Genomic DNA, 16231 nt, shown 5'->3' with positions numbered 1-16231 from the left:
CAGGGTTTGATAGTCAAGCAAATACCTAAATGAGATGTATACCCAATGGTACATGTAACTATTTTCCTGCCATTTAATAATCTCTCATTTAGGCCAGGTGCAGTGGCTCATGTCTGTAATCCCAGCACTTTGTGGGGGCTAAGGTGGGCAGATCACAAGGTTAGGAGTTTGAGACCAGCCTGACCAACATGGTGAAACCCCGTCTCTACTAAAAATACAAAAATTGGCTGGGCATGGTGGTGCACACCTGTAATCCCAGCTATTCAGGAGGCTGAGGCAGGAGAATCTCATGAATCCAGGAGGCGGAGGTTGCAGTGAGCTGAGATCATGCCATTGCACTCCAGCCTGGGTGACAGAGCAAGACTCCATCTAAAAAATAAAATAAAATAAAATAAAAATAAAAAATCTCTCAATTAATCAGAGACCATTTCCATGGCATGAGATATTCAATATTTCATTAGAAGAACAAATCAAACTTGCTGTAATTATGAATTCATGAATTTGAATTCATGATTTCTAATGGCAACTTTAGAGTTAGCTTTCTTCAGTCAATTTTAGTTTCCTTGGCACATAATGCTCCAGGTTTTGTTTTAAAAAACAACTTACTCTCTTTCTCTTTCCTTCATTTTCCCCTTCCCTTAACACCACAGTTGAAAAACTCTCTCTCAATTCCACCTTCTCTCAAATTCCCCTACCTCTAGAACCTCAGGCCCTCCTTTCATTACTTTGCTAATAACAAACGCATCTTCATTTTCTCTGGAACTCATGCAGAAGAAACATTTTAAGCTCAACTAAATAATTATCCACCTACTTTATATTTCCTCCCAAGGAAAAAAGAAATCCTGATTGACTGAAAAATCACCAGGTTATTGTCACCAGAATCCTTAATGTGAAACCTTCCTTACAATCTTTCTTCTTTAACTTTCTGTTTTTGATGTGAGAAGTAGCAAAATTAAGGGAATTTGTGAATTTTATGAGAAAATGCCACCAGATAAATGGAGTTACATTTAACTGAACAAAGTCATCATATATGCATTCAGTATATGAGTGACATGGCAAAGGGAACCACCGAGTATAAGAGGTGCATGGTTGTGTTTGAGTTTGCCACCAACTCTTAGAGCAGGGCTGCAAGATACGCTCAAGGGAATGTCCTCAAGGCCAAGATTACAGCACAGGCAACAGTTGAGAGCATGGTGGGGGACAGGTGGAGGTGGGAGCAGCTTAAGAATGACTCACCCAGGCAAGTGAAGACAAAGCCTTTCTCAGCAGACCTAAATCCCAGTTGCTTCCTCATCTTTATTTTGCAAAAAATACTCTTTGCTTAGAAAAGATAAGAAGAAACCATGATTCCACTGAAGAAGTTCTCTGACAAAACAACCTCAAGATTGTCAATGGATTCTTCCTGCTTGTGAATACATAATATACAAATATATATACATACATGCGCACGCATACAAAACCAGTATTTTAGATCAGTATAAAGCCCTTTCTGAAACCAGAGCTGGCCCCTGAGCAAAATAGTAATTTAGCAAAATTTGACTTGCTGTCTTCTCACTTCTTTTAATGTCACCTTTTTGCCCCTTATCTTACTCAAAAGTCTCATTCCTGTTGTCTCTGACAGCTTTACGCTCCTCCCTGTTAATGTGCTAATAAGTAAGTGTTTTAGTCTATTCAAGCTATACCAAAGCATCCTAGACTGGGTAATTTATAAGCAACAGAAATATATTTCTCATAGTCTAGAAGCTGGGAAGTACAAGATGAAAATGTCAGCAGTTTTGGTGTCTGGTGAGGGCTCTCTGCTTTAAAGATGGTGCCTTGGTCAGGTGTGGTGGCTCATGCCTGTGATCCCAGCACTTTGGGAGGCTAAGGCAAGAGGATCACTTGAGGCCAGGAATTGAAGACCAGCCTGGGCAATATATCAAGATCCTATCTCTGTAAAAACTAAAATGTAAATAAAAAAATATATAGCCAGACATAATAGAACATGCCTGTAGCCCTAGCTCCTCAGGAGGCTAAGACAGGAGGATCTCTTGAGCCCAGGAGTTCAAGGCTGCAATGAGCTATGATAGCACCACTGCACTCCAGCTTGGGCAACAGAGTGAGGCCTTGTCTCTAAATAAATAGAATAAAGTTAGTGCCTTGGTGCTACATGTTCACATGGCAGAAGGAGCAGGGGCACTCCCTTCAACATTTTTCATAAGGGCATTGATCTCATTCAATATGGCAAAGCACTCATAACCTAATCATTCGCTAAAAGGTTCTACTTCTTAATGCTATAACATTGGGTACTAGGTTTCAATACATGAGGTTTATGAGGGAAAGCATCATTCACACTATAGCAGTAAGTATTTGAAAAGTGCTGCTATATCTGAGGGCTTTTTAGAGAAAATGAGAGGGCTGTGAGTAAGTCAGTGTGAAATGTGGACTTGGTAACTGGTAATTTGAAAATAATCTCATTCTTTCTTGACCACCTCAGCAGCTTGAGAGCTAGGAGAGATCTATTTAATATATCATTTTTTAAACTGGTAATGGACATTATCCATAGATATTTTCAAAATTGTGGGAGCTGGAAAAGATTTTAACAGTCATCTCAAACTATGTCTGTATTTTATAAATTTGGAAACTGAGATGTAGAGAAGCAAGAGAGTTACTGCCAGAGGCCATCCTCACTCCCATCGTATTTCCAGGTCAGTAGTTTCCAGAAATTCTGCCTTGGGAAAACTGACACTGATTAGAGGTTTGAATTTTTGGCATTTAGCAAGCTAAATAATTTAGCATGTGTTATCTGAGAAGGCTGAAGATATAGGTCTAATTTATGGACCCTCACGTTGAAGGGACATCTAAACCAACTTGTTTTTGTCCATCAGTAGGTCAGTGTTGCTTAAAAGAAGGGTTTCAACTTCATCATATGGTCCCACAAGCTCTGGATAACATATATCAAATGCCCATGTATTAGAAAGAAGCTATCTGCTCCATTCCTCTGGATGAGAAGGCCCTGGGAAAATCTTTTTGACTATCTGCTTTTAGCACTATGGCTGACTAGGTGATCTGAAAACCTCCTGTTATTATCTATTACACAGGACAAAGCCTTCAAAGCATGTTGTTTTCATTTAAATTGGTGGAGATTTTCAAACCTTCTCCCCAAACTCCTGTCATCTGAACTGCAGTGAAGAACTGGGATCAGAACCACCAGGGGTCAGGAGGAACAGGGTGACCTAAGGGTAGATCAGGAGAGTAGCAGTGGTGTTGGTTACTAAGTCTTGAGCAAATACTCAAGTAGGGAATCTGAGTCTAGGATTCTTGAACTGACCCAAGGTAAACAGGAGTTTTCTACCATTAATGACAGAACCCATAGTCAGAAAATATACCCAGACTGAAAGAAAGCCTTCTCAATTTTTGACCTGCAGGATTTCCCCCAAAGAGATCAAGTAATGTGCTCACAATCAAAGATCATTAGCAAAGTAGAAAGGAAGCTGTATTAAAGTTATCTATTGTAGAATAGCAAATTACTCTAAAAGTTAAAGTTTTATAAAATGACTATAAACATTCATTATTTCTCCCATTTTCTGAGAATAGGAGGACCTACAATTTGGGGAGTGGGTCAATGTTTTTCATAAGGGCACTGATCCTATTCATGAGGGCAAAGCATTCATAACCTAATCACTTTCCAAAAGGTTCTACCTCTTAATCCTATAACATTGGGTATCAGGTTTAAATGTGGGTTTGTCATAAACTTGCAAGTCAGTCATTTGAAGGCTTGATGAGTGCTGGAGGATCCAATTCCAAAAGTACTCACTCACCTGTGGTATACTGGTGTTGGTTATTGATTGGAGACCTCAGTTCCTCTCTGTATGGGTCTCCCATTAGGCCAGCTGAGTGTACTCGTGACATAGCAGCTGGCTTCCATCAGAGTAATTGATCCAAGAGAAAGTAAGTCAGGAAGGAGCTATTCTTTTCATGTCCTAACCAGAAATGAAAACAGGGGCAAATTCCTTTGTAATCTTGGGAAAAAAAGGCTAACCATAAAAAAACCAATCATATTTTAATATTTAAATTAAAAATTTAGTATTTAAGTTAATTTTTAATATTTTAATTAAAATAAAAAATTGTGTTCAGCAAATACACCATCAGAGAATAAGAAAAATAAATGGCAAACAAAGTGAGATATTTACAAGTCACTTAACAACAAAGGATTAATATCCAGAATACATACATAATTTCTACAAATCAGTAAGAGACAACCCAACAGAAAAACAGGCAAAAGCCAAAACACACTTAAGAGAAAGAGAAACAAGCGTGGCCAAAACAGATATAATGAGGTGCTCAACCTAGCTAATAATCAAAGAAATACAAGTTATGACTTTAGTAAGATACAGTTTTACACCTATTTAATTATCTCAAATTAGAAGATCTGACAATACCCAGTATCAGAGAAGTGAATCAATGGGAAAGCCAGTAGGCACTAAATTGTTACAATCACTTTGGAAAGCAACTGGGCTTTCTCTTGTGAAGGTGAATACTTACACATTGTCTCTACCCAGCAGTTGTATTTCTAGGTAAGTGATTTGACCCCTAGAGTACCTTTGGCAGTGTCTGGAGACATTTTTGGTTGTCACAACTTGGAGACACTACTGACATCTAGTGGGTAGAGGCCAGGGATGCTGCTAAACATGTTATGATGCATAGGACAATTTCACACAACAAAGAATTATCTGGCCCCACACATCAGTACTGCTGAGGTTGAGAAACTCTGTCCTAGGTATATGTGTTAGTGAAACTTGCACACATGTGCAACAGGAGATGTAGAAGAATATATTCATGACAGCAACAGCTAACTAGAAGCCATAATTCTCCTTTAACAGGAGAACAGATAAATCCATTGTAACATAGCTGTTCCATGGAATACACATGATTGAACTATAGCCACAGACAACCATGATGCAAAGTGAAAAACAACAAATTTCATAAGAAGATATCCCATGGAATATGTTTAATGAACTGCTCAAAAAGAAGCACAACTGAAAAAATCTGTTATTTAGGCCTACCAACAAGCAAATGACAAGAGTATAACAGTAGAGTAAGCAATAATTACATAAAATTCAAAGTGCTGGTTACTGTTTGTGCAAAATGAGAGGAATATTTCAGCATGGAAGCGGGGGATAAATACAGGGAAGCATTGCAACCATGTTTGAATATTTCGTTTGGAGGGTAGGTTCACAGTTGCTCATTACACTATCAAACTTTATAACCTACATCAGCAGTTCCCAACCTTTTTTTTTGGCACCAGGGGCAGGCTTTGTGGAGGACAATTTTTCCACAGACCAGGGATATTAGACAATTTGGAGATGATTCAAGGGTATTATTAATACATTTATTGTGCTCTTTATCTCTATTCCATTGTAACACTAAATGAAATAATTATACAATTCACCATAATGTAAAATCAGTGGGAGACCCGAGCTTGTTTTTTTCTGTTTGTTTTTGCTTTTTGCAACTAGACAGTCCGGTCTGAGGGTGATGGGAGACAGTGACAGATCATCAGGCATTAGATTCTCATAAATAGCATGCAACCTAGATCCCTCGCATGTGCAGTTCACAATAGGGTTCACGCTCCTATGAGTGTCTAATGTCGCTGCTGATCTGACAGGAGGCAGAGCTCAGGTGCTAATTCAATCAATGGGAGGCAGATGTAAATACAGATGAAGCTCCTCTCACCCACTGCTCACCTCCTGCTCTGCCAGTTTCTAAGACAGCAACCAGTACCAGTACCAGTACCCATCCATGGCCTGGGAGTCGAGGACCCCTGACTTACATATACACATATATACATACATACATACATACATGCATACATATGTCACATGTTATTTTGTACTATTGTATTAAAATGTAAATAAGTAAATAGAAATCATTATTCAGGCAGACGTGGTGAGGTAGATTATACAATATAACTACACAAGGAACTACCTGAAATTACAGCAACCAACTTGCTTTTGTCCTTTTGGAGAGGAGATGCTGCTCTTTTGATGGACTAGGCTCAAAATCCTAATCTTAACATGAATTTATCTCATGAGTGTAATTTATCTCATGAGGTCTGTCCCAGCAGTTTACTAGAGTAGTGACCATCACATCAATATTGTTGACTTAAGCACCCCTTTACCTTTAAGTTATGTTGGCAATAAACACAAAGAACACAAAGCAAATAAAGGACAGCATGGGGATTGTTAAGACATTTCTCTCTCTCTCTCTCTCTACATATATACACACACACACACATATATATACACATATATATGTATATATATTTGTCCAACATTGCTGGACAAAACAGCTTTGCTGAAGTTTATAATATATATACACACACACATACATATATATATATACACATACACACACACATATATACTGTATATATATACACTGTATATATATATACAGTGTATATATATACTGTATATATATATATACACTGGTAGGGGCATAACACCATATGTAACAACAGGGAGTAAGCAGATGATCTGCTGGGTTTTTTTGTTTCTTCAAGAAGACCCTGATTCTTCTTAAAAGCCAAATTTTCACAATCATGTGCCTTTAAACCACAGGTTGGAAAACTGAGACAGCCCAAGTGATTTGGAGTGCCCGGGCCACCTACCAGTCTTAAACAAAATTGTAAAGATTTCATTTCTTTTTCTTTCTTTCTTCTTATTCTAACTGGGCTTTCCCAGCCTGCCTCTATTCCTATTCTCAGCTGACTTTCAAATAATCCCTGCTAGAGCGTTAATTGAAAAGCAAGGTATTAACTGATTAGAGCTCAGTATGATCCCCCCAGGGTGATTTTATTTTCATAGGGGACTCATAAAGGTTGGTGTGGGTAACAGGGAGTGAAGGCTCAGAGATGACCTTCAGGAAGCTATAGCTAACTCCAACACCTGACGGAGCAAACAAAAAATATTTGTTATGCAGCCTCTGAAAGGTTGGCAAAACCTTGTTTCGGGCCCTGTTTAAACACCCAGGCTCTGTCTACTACTTTTGGAACTGAACTGCAATAAAACCTCTTATTTTCCTGACCCAAGAGGAAATATTTTATAAATTATAGCGTAGAGAATTATTTGGCCAATATTTAGACCTGAAATACCCTGAAGAGTGAGAAAGGTAAGGAAAAGAATAGATATGGAGAAAGCACAAAGGCCAAAGTCAATCAACAAAATGCTTAACAGTGTAAAGAGAAAAAACTTTTCAAGTGTCCAAGCATAAATGTCAAGAGTATTTCAATAAAACCCAAAAGGCTCGAAGTTGAAGCAGGTGTGAGAAAAGGGGATAGAGAAGATCCCCGAGGAGAATACAAGCATGTGGGATGTGTATCTCTATTTACACAATAATTGTTCCACCACCTTCCTGTTTCACAGTCCTTGATATTAGCAACTGCTTCGCCTGATAAGAAACGGTATCAGCCATTTATAAAAGAGGTATCCCTGAGTCAGGATGTTTAAGCCAGCAAAAACTGGTCACAGCTGAATCCAAATCCAAATCCAAATCCAAATGTTCAATACCTGTTCTTAAACTTTACTGTGCGTAACTCATCTCACAATGTTCATGACACATGAAGATTCCAGAATCACAGCTGAGATGATTCCAACGCAGCAGTTCTGGGGCATGGCCCGGGAATTTACAGTTTAGGAGTATGCCAATTGATTCTAAGGTAGGCAGCGGTCCACTGTGAAACAGGCTTCAGAAAGCCTAACCTAGGGTTTGTATTCAGTGCTTGCACCCCTCCTTCCATCTCTCAAACTGCCATTTGCTCCAGCAACATTGCTGGACAAACTAGCTTTGCTGAAGTTGAGCCTGAGAGATCCTCTCCTCATTGGCACCAGGCATCTCTTACCTTCTGTTCCAAGTGGGTCACCTCCCATGCAGGCTGCTGCGTGCAATGCCTGCAGGAATCTACTCTGTGCTCACACAGGGGCAAAACTGGAAATGTGAGGGGGGCTAAAACTCCCAGGGGGATTCCTTGATCAAAGGAGGCAGGAACCAGTAGGTAAATATTCCCAAGTTGCCATTCCTCAGGACAATTGTCTGAAACTCATTCTGTATGATTTCCCCAGAGGGTCCTAGCAGGAACGAATCCCAGTTGCCCACAGAGATGGCCAGTTACATAACTCTTCTTCTCTTCCCAGTCCAAAAGTAAACTACTTATCCAAAAGTAAACTACTACGTGGGAGCTCTTGCTGCAAACCCTGCCGTCTGAGAAGAACACAAGCTGAGGGAAGGTTCACCCTAGAGACTGGCTCTGGAAACCAAGAAGGAGAGAGTGAAGGGGAGGGACAAAGAGGCCTGGGTATATTCTTCCCATACTGCCTCACTTAGAGTAGCCCCATTTTGTCTGTTTTGTGCATTACACTTCTCCATTTTAGTTTCCTTAAAAATAAAATTATGGAGATAAAAGGTATTTGAAAATAATCAGTCTAAGAAAAAGGCTCAAATCTTGGCAGCAAGAGCCCAAGATTGACCACTAGTACAACCTGAAATCAAGTACATAATATCCCCAGCATTGGTTTTCTTGTGTACATGACAGGGTTGTTGAGACAATAACACACGATTACTATTAACTGATAATATAAAATTAATACGAGTATGCCATGTGGCCCAGACCCAATCTCTCTCTCCATGCAGTTGTTATCAGGCTCTTGTTTGATTCTGTGATTTTGTTTACACTAATAAGCCATTGGACACAAGTCACACAAACCCTAAAGTGGTTACTTAGAAATCTTACGATGTTTGTGCAAAATTTGGCTTCATCTGTTAATGCTGCATTGATATGAGTTTGCTGTTAATACAAGTTTCAAGAAAGGATAGGAAAGAAAATGGAAGGGAAAGGAAAGGAAGAAAAGGGAAGAAAAATAAATTCTCACTAAACATGAAGCAAAATTATATGACTTCTACATCCTGTCTAGGATACAGGTGCCCATTTGGTACACTCTTATTCTCTCTTTACCTCTACAGTTTCTTTCCTGGGTTACCTGGTAGTCTGCTGCCATCCATGTACTTTCCTCATGTCGACGCTAGGCATTTTCCTAGATTCTTCCATAGGTTCTTCTGATGTGGAAGTGCGATATAAACATAAAAGCCTTGTTTGTTATATCAGAAACTATGGATCCACAGACGTTTCCTATTATGCTTCATGTATGATATATATTCAAATAATTTTCATTGAGGTATAACATGCATAGAAAAAGAGTACATAAATCATAAATGTACAGCTTGAGAAATTTTCACAAAATATATCCTCTTGTGTAATCAGCACACAGGCCAAGAAGATTACAAGTACCCAATTACCCTCCCTATGCCACTCTCAGTCATTACTTACACTCCACAGAGAGCTGATATACTGACTTCCAATACTATCAATTTACTTTGCTGGTTTCTGAGGTTTGTATACATAGAATCACAATTTATACTCAAATGTGTCTGGTTTCTTTAATTCAATATTGTAAGATTCATCTGTGTCATTACTTTTAGTAGTAGTTCATTTTCATTGCTATGTGTAGCATTTACTTGTATAAATATAAGATAATTAATGTATTCATTCTACTGTATTGAACATTTTAGTTTTTTCTAGATTTTGCCCATTTCAAAGAGTGCCATTATGAGGATTCTTGAATGTCTTTTGCTACATCATGCTTGCACTGCTTTGGGGAAGGTACTTAAAGTGGAGTGCCTGGGTACACAGGTTTAACTGTGTACTCACATGCTTTACAAAGGAATTGGAAATTAACAAGATCATTTAAAATGTGTATGTTAATATGTAGGGCCCATCCAGCCAAGACATTCTAGGAAAAAACAAAACAAAACAAAACACCACTACTATCAAAGTGGAAAGACACTACCAAGTATGACTTATTATGAAACTACACTAATTAAGACAGTGTGGTACTATTGCAATAGTCAAATAATGGAATATAACATGGTGTCCAGAACATCCTTTCCTTCCTTCTTTCTTTTTTCTTTCTTTCTTTCACTCGTTCATTCATTCTTTCCTTCTTTCTTTCTCTGTAGATGTTAATGTGTGTGTGTATATATACATTTGTATATTATATATAGATTTGATTTACAATAAAGATGACATTGTTGACAATTGTGGAAAGAATGGTCTTTTCACGACATGGTATGAGGTCAATATTTTATCCATATTGAAAAGAATAAATCTTAATCTGTCTCACACCATACACAAAATCAATTCCATGGTCTATCTGAGGTTTGCACTCTGTACCAGGTGTATACAGTTCATCAGAAAGAAATGAAGTTCCAAGGCTTAATCAGTTGCATATATCCTTTAATACATTTTATTTTCATTTGTATTAAAATTTAAATTAGCACTCCTGGTATTTTCTTTATTGAGACTAGTGGGGATGGTTAATGGGTATTAAAAAAGTAGAAAGAATGAACACCACCTATTATTTGATAGCACAACAGGGAGTCTGTAGTCAATAATAACTGTACATTTTAAAACAACTTAAAGAGTATAGTGGGATTGTTTGCAATTCAATGGATAAATGCGTGAGGGGATGACTAACCCATTCTTCACGATGTGTTTCTTTCACATTGCATGTCTGTATCAAAATATCTCATGTACCCCATAAATATATACACATATTATATACACATAAAAATTTAAAAAATAAAACAAAGCAGTAATAAAAAATCTTTATGTATATTGTGGAAAACCAATTTTCTTCTTCCTTTTTCCCTTCCTCCTTTACTTTGCACCTTCCCACCATTTGTTTTTTCATTCATCTAACAACATACATCAGATATCAGTGGTTACAAATCAGCAGCACACATGCCAATTATGTGAGCTCTTTAAAATATTTATTTTATAGTTATTTAAAACAACTATGTTATAGTTATTTAAAATAACTATGAATAGATATTTTAAAATACTTTATGTTAAAAATAAATCCTGTTGCCAATGTAATTGTGAGAATTTACATGAGATCCAATTATGGGGCATCTCTTGAAAATCTGGCAGATCTGGCAACCTCAGGCCAACAGTATTCCATAGCAACAGTCTGCTGGATTTTGTGAAACACTTGCCAGCTTAAGACAGGGCAAACCTCTCAGGTTTACCTTAATCCTCACTGGGCCTGTTTCACTCATGTATATTTATTACCTGCCTGACCCCTGTAGGAATTTGCATTCAAGATTTCTATTACCATAAATGTTTGAATAGAGTAGTTAGACATAAAAACATGTTTCCAAAGAAATTATAGATGCACAAATATCAATATTGTTTTCTATTTATATACAGTTTTCAGTGTTCTACATATGGCAGCTAAAAAGATTCTTTCTTCTTCTTCTTTAGTTTTGGGCATAAATCCCTTCTTGTTTCCACAGGAACATTAGCTCAAATTTGCAGATACTGTGTGATACAGATAAAATTGTTGCATTTAAAACCATATGTCACACTGAACTGCTCAAGAGGCATCAAGCCTTTCTTACTTGCAGATCTTTAAAGATACGATTTTATGCTCAGTTAAGATGGAAAAGAGCATTAGGTTTGAAGATAAACCTATTTACTGTGGAAGCACTCGCTAAATTATTTCACCAAATTATTAGGTAGAGAGACATTAGTAGAGTATGTTAAAAGTGAACTTTTTCAACTTACATATGTCTTCCTCCATATTCATCGGCTGCCAGGGATTATTGTCTTGATAGTAGCTGGATACATAAGGATATGACAGACCTTGGTCCTATTTCTTTTACACATTTGTATTTACTTTTTAAAAGTTGTAATAAGGATCTCAATTCTTTAAGTGGCTATGAATCATTTAAAATTGTATGGGAACTGTTGCTCTATTTCAGGCCATCATTATATTATGGTGATAGAAAGGCATAAAACTCTATTACCATTTCATAGAGATAAAATAAATCAACTTGAGTAATACAAAATAAAGTAGTTCACAACCGTGAAAAGTCCTTCAGGAATAAGATGCATTTCAGCATTACTATTCTTCACTCCCATACATATAACTTGTGCATCCTTCTCAGACACAGAGCACATAATGGAAGTACATGTCTTGTTTTAAGAAAATGTGACCCCTAGGGCCCTGTTCTCTTAAGAAATATTTAATACATCTCATGCAAATAGAAAGTTTAAATGACAAGCATACTGAATTCAGATCTCAGATTTACCAAATTGGCTTCATTCAGCTGTCTTACATGTGTATAGAAATGTATACACACATATATTTTTCTTCTTCTTCAAGTGAATATTAAAAGCCAAGTAAGAAATAAAGAGGATTGGAAGTGATCAGAGATCAAATGAAAAATTTATTGGCTCAGAGGTGACCAGAACCCACAACCCCGGTACCACTTAGCCAATCTAAGTCTTGAAAACAAAGACAGTAACATTATGATAGTCTACACAGAATATTTACAATAGTAGTAAATAAACAGAATGGAGAGTCAGTTTGGGGCACATACACACATATCCAACATAAGGCCATTTTGGACTTAGGAGAACCTAAAGCTCAAATTGCTCCCATCACCGTTCACGGGGACCTTATTTTCAGTTTCTAATTTTACTCAGTTCTTTTCACTCCTACCTCCCACCCCTGTTCCATTTCCTCCCCTCTACCCTGTCCCAGGTGTTGATTTTGAGATCTACAGACTAAAAAGAAAACATGGCCTCTACTGTTCTCCCACACATCTATATATTTGCTTCTTCCATTGTCCCAGTGCACCAAACGAAATGGAAAAAGGGAGGTGGTACTGAAGCTGTAGAACTTTAGTCAGAAATCAAAAATCATAAGACAATTTTTATATGCTTCTCACAGTACATTTTCAGCCACTATTCCTTCCTCTGACATAAACTTGGTTTTGAGTCTTTTCCTCCAAGTTCTCCAGTCCCTCAACATATTAAATGTCCCTTCTCCAGTGAATTCATTCTCTCTCCAGCAGGACCTCCACCTTGAAAGTTGATCTTCCATACTCAATGGCCTTATTTCCTTCTCTAACACCCGACAGGTCCCCATCACCTACTACTTTTTCTTGCTCTAAAAGTTTTCCCAAATTTACAACCTTGCTTTGCAATCTTTAGATCCCAGTCAGTAAATACATCACAAGTTTCAAACACAAAAGGTCATATGAAAGTTTCCTCTTATACTGGTCATACACTAATCCCAACTGAAATTCCTAATAAACCAGTTGTCAAACATTCAACTCTTGCTTGCAGGTCATCAGTGTTGTTGAGGAATTTTGTAATATAGTTTTAGAGTGGGACTTTACACGTTTATAACTGCCAGCTTTGTAAGAAATCCTCTGACTTGACCCCAGTTTTTTCTGTCCTCTCAAGCCCCTTCTTGAATTTTCTTGCTGTCAAACTTTAAATATGAGAGTGGTATGCTTGTGTGTGTGTGTGTGTGTGTGTGCGTGTGTAGAAGATAGGCAATAATCTGAATCCGGCCAGTTCTCTTTCCTGTATTCCCCAAATCAATGAAAATCTTCATTTTCAAATTCAACATTGCCACTTGGGTTGTGCTCTTTATTGCATTTCTATCTCCATGGAGACCACACAAATCCAGTGTTTCTATCTTATACTTAATTCTCTTTGCTAATTTCTATGCTTCAGCTGGGAAATATACTCTGACCTTTTTTTATCCCTAGCAAGTTCTCTTTAAATTTTCCTTTCTTTCCCTTAACCATAAAACTTTCAAAAAGTATATAATAGGTATTTACCATTTCCTTCCTTCCCCTTCTCTTCTCTTCAACCTCCCAATATTTCTTTCCACATCCATATCCCCAGCAGCACCTCTGATTTTATTAAAGCTCCAAGCTTGTGGCACTATCTACTTACCGGATATCTTCAACTGGAAATTTTATAGGCACCTCTAATTTAATATGTCTGAAACCAGATTTATTATCTTCCCTTTGCTAAAATAGTCTCTTTCTCTGCTATCTCTCAACCCACTTATAAACAACACTTAGAATGTTTTCTCTTTTTGATTCTTCATGTTCAATAAGGACTGAAAGAATTGTTAAGCAGGGGGTTAGTGTTTAGCTGTCCATGTAGCTAACATACCTAGGTAACCACAATGCATCATTAGACATTCAGGAATAACACAAGTGTAGACAGTCTATTTTTATTTGGGTGCTTTGTGTTCCTTGTTGTATCATCTTAAGAAAAGGAACTTGTAATAGCAGTGGATTTCCCTTCTAGATGAAACTCATTTGTGTTCACATTTCCATTTCAGAAAAGAGGAAGGCAGCACCAATTTTAATTAAAAATCTCAAGATATAAATTCACCTAGCCAGACGTTATTCCACAGAATGTTCTTTCTTAAAGATCATTATTTCCTGATTAACACACTGGGTATATGTTATATTTATCTAAATGGAGCTGGTGTTAAGAATGGGGTAAGACACATTCTTTTTGATAATCAATCTTATGCAAGTATGACCCTCCTTCAGTAAACTACACCTATTTTAAGTGTACAGTTCAATGAGTTTTGGCAGCTGTATACATCTGTGTGACCACCTTCATAATAAAGATATAGAACATTTTCATAAAACCAAAAAGTTTATCTGTGCCCCTTTGCATGAGGGGCCTTCATTCCTCCTTAACCCTAGAGAAAGTATTTATCTACATCTGTCATTTGCAATTTTTGGAATTTCATGTGAATTGAACTATAGCAATCAGCTCTTCTGGGTTATTTGCACAGTATGTTTTTAGAGACCCACTTGTTGCATGGATCTTCATTTTTGTTTGAGTAGTTTTCTGTCATATGAATATACCACAATTTGTTTATTGTGATGGACTACTTGTTTCTACTTTGGGGCTGGAAGTTAATGAATAAATTTCAAGAACATTCATCTACTTGTCTTTGTGTGGGTACATGGCTCCATTTCTCTTGGGTAAATACCTAGGAGTGAAGTGGTAGGGTTATACATTAAGATAAGGAGCTTAAAAACTGTTTTCCAAAGTGGTTGAAATTGGCCGGGCATGGTGGCTCACGCCTGTAATCTCACCACTTTGGGAGGCCAAGGCAGGTGGATCACCTGAGGTCAAGAGTTCAAGACCAGCCTGGTTAACATGGTGAAACCCTATCTCTACTAAAAATGCAAAAAAAAAAAAAAAAAAAGGCCAGGCATGGTGGCTCATGCCTGTAATCCCAGCACTTTGGGAGGCCAAGGCAAGCAGATCACAAGGTCAGGAGTTCAAGACTAGCCTGACCAACATGGTCTACTCTCATCTCTACTAAAAATACAAAATTAGCCAGGTGTGGTGGCGTGCACCTGTAATCCCGGCTACTCAGGAGGCTAAGGCAGAAGAATTGCTTGAACCCAGGATGTGGATGTTGCAGTGAGCCAAGATTGTGCCATTGCACTCCAGCCTGGGTGACAGAGTGAGACTTGGGCTCAAAAAAATTTTACATATATATATATAGTTGAAACATTTCACATTTCCATCAACAGTGCTACTTCAGTGAAGTTGGTGATTGTGTTCTTCAAGTCTTCCATATCTAACTGACATTTATAACTACTTGTTTTATTAACTACTGAGAAAAAAGTATTGAAATAGCCAGCTATGACAGAGAGTTTGTCTATTGCTAATTTCAGTATGGTAAGATTTTTCTCCTGGTATGTTTTGAGGTTCTTTTCTATGGCACATACACATTCAAGGGTGTTATACCATCTTGATGAATTTACTCCATGATGAAATGTCCCTTTTTATTTCTGATAATATTCCTTCATCTGATATATGTTTTGATCAGTATTAGTATGGACATTGTAATTTTCTCTCTTGATTTGTACCTGCATGTTATATTAAACTACATATATCTTCATATTTTAAGTATTTTCTTATAGACAGCACATAGCTGTATTTGCTTTTTAACCCAGTATAATAGCTAATGTTCTTTAATTAAACTGTTTAAATTCAATGTAATTTCTATATAGTTGGTATTATATAAATCCTCTTGATATTTTTCTATTTGTTTCATTTGTTCTTTATTATTCTTTTTGTGTCTTCTTATAGACTGTTTTTATTATTTTCTGTATCTATGTCATTTTAGTTAATATTTAGTCATTTGCATCTTTGATGAGTCTGCCTTCAAATAATATATCATGTCTATAACAATATAAGACCTTGGGGCCGGGCGCGGTGGCTCAAGCCTGTAATCCCAGCACTTTGGGAGGCCGAGACGGGCGGATCACGAGGTCAGGAGATCGAGAC

Source organism: Colobus angolensis, unplaced genomic scaffold (assembly GCF_000951035.1).
Source record: "Colobus angolensis palliatus isolate OR3802 unplaced genomic scaffold, Cang.pa_1.0 Scaffold6, whole genome shotgun sequence".
NCBI lineage: Eukaryota > Metazoa > Chordata > Mammalia > Primates > Cercopithecidae > Colobus > Colobus angolensis.
The sequence above is the reverse complement of the archived record's forward strand: the minus strand, read 5'-3'. Positions refer to the sequence as shown.